The sequence below is a fragment of the Impatiens glandulifera genome, chromosome 4 (genome assembly GCF_907164915.1).
Source record: "Impatiens glandulifera chromosome 4, dImpGla2.1, whole genome shotgun sequence".
Taxonomy (NCBI): Eukaryota; Viridiplantae; Streptophyta; class Magnoliopsida; order Ericales; family Balsaminaceae; genus Impatiens; species Impatiens glandulifera.
The window spans coordinates 5,166,001-5,167,954 of NC_061865.1; positions in this window are offsets into that span (position 1 = coordinate 5,166,001).

Sequence of the window (1,954 nt, forward strand, 5' to 3'; positions counted from 1 at the left end):
AGCTAGACACCCCCACATTCGTAAGTATTCATATGATGGTTTTCTTTCATGTCATAACTCATATGGACCCTTATTTAACTTCTTTCGTGGAACCTTATTTAAATGGTAATTAGTAGTCAAAATAGATTCTCCTCACATGTTCTATGGTATACCAGAACTTAATAGAAGTGAATTCATCATTTTTTCAATGTTCTATATTTTCTCTCAACCGTACCGTTTTGTTGAGGAGAATAATATGTTGTCGTTTCATTGATTATACCATGTTGAGCACATAGATCGGCAAAATGTGATTCATATTAACCTCCACTATCACATCTTAACACCTTGATCTTTTTACCAAGTTGGTTTTCAACCTCATTTTTATAGAGAGTGAATTTCTCAATGACTTCATCTTTACTTTTAAGAATATACACATAACAATATTTTGTGTTATCATCAATAAAAGTAATAAAATATTTGCCTCCACCACGTGTTGGTGTTCTTTTTAAATCATACACATCTGTATGAATTAAATCAAGTGGTCTATTATTTCTTCCAACGTTTTGAAAGAATGATCTCGTCAATTTTGCTTTAACACAAATTTCACACTTGTGTTTCTTATTTATTTCGAATGTAGGTATACTCTTTAGTTTTATTAATCGATGCATCAAATCATAATTAATATGACCTAGTCTACCATGCAATAAACTGAAACACTACAACAAATAAATAGAAAAGTTGTTCTTTCCCTTCATAGTTGGCTTAACTGTCATTACATTAAGCTTAAAAAGTCTATCGGTAGCATAACCTCTACCTACAAATATTCCACCTTGGATAAAACAATTGTATCTGACTCAATCACAATTCTAAAACCATGCATTCTTAAAAGAGAACCGGATATCAAATTTTTCCGGATCTTTGGAACTTACAACACATTAGTCAAAGTTAAATATTTCCCTAAAGACAACCTTAACACCACTTTTTCTTCACCTTGTATGTTAGAAGTGGCAAAATTTCCCATGAACAACTTTTTACCAATCTTCACTTTTTCGAGGTTTACACATACTTCTTTGTTAGAGAAAACATGTTTTATAGCTCTTGTGTCGATCCACCATTTTCGTGGATTAGACCACACCAAGTTAACATCAGTTATCACTGCACATAGATCCATGTCCGATAATCTTTGAGTTAAGTTAGCCTCTTGAACTCTTATCGGCTTCTTGCAATCGGAAGATCTATGGCCCATGCCATTGCAATTGAAACAATTTCTCGTGAACTTCTTAGAAATTCCGCCTTTAGGATTAATGTTCCGGTTTTTGACAAAAGAATTATGTTTCTTCTTGTCTTTATCATGTTCCACCACATTTGTTTTAGCCACATGTTGACTAAAGTATTTTTTTGAGACGCTTTTATTTTTCTCTTCAATTCATAGACAAATCACCAATTCTTCTACGTTCATCTCCTATCGCGTGTGCTTAAGGTAGTTCTTGAAATCATTCTAAGACGGTGGCAACTTCTCAATAATAGCCGCCACTTGGAAAGTTTCTCCCAAATTCATTCCCTCGGCATGAATTTCAAGTAAAATAACTTGGATCTCTTGAACTTGTTTAATGACCGGTCTTGAATCTACCATTTTATAATCCAACATCAAGTAACCATAAACTTTTTGGACCCGCACCTTGTTTAATGACCAGTCTTGAAAATACCATTTAGTTCTTTGACCGTATTCTTTTCATTGTATACATTGTATAATGAATATGACAAACCATTCAATACGTAATTTCTACATAAGAAATCTGAATGGTGCCAAACATCAATGGCCGAAGTCACATATGGATCCGATGATGAAACCACATATGGCTCATCAATCTTAGGAGTGGGAGGATCCTTCGTGAAGAATCATGCGAGACTCAAGATTGTGAGGTAGAAGAACATTTTATACTGCCATCTCTTAAAGTTTTAGTCATCGAACTTT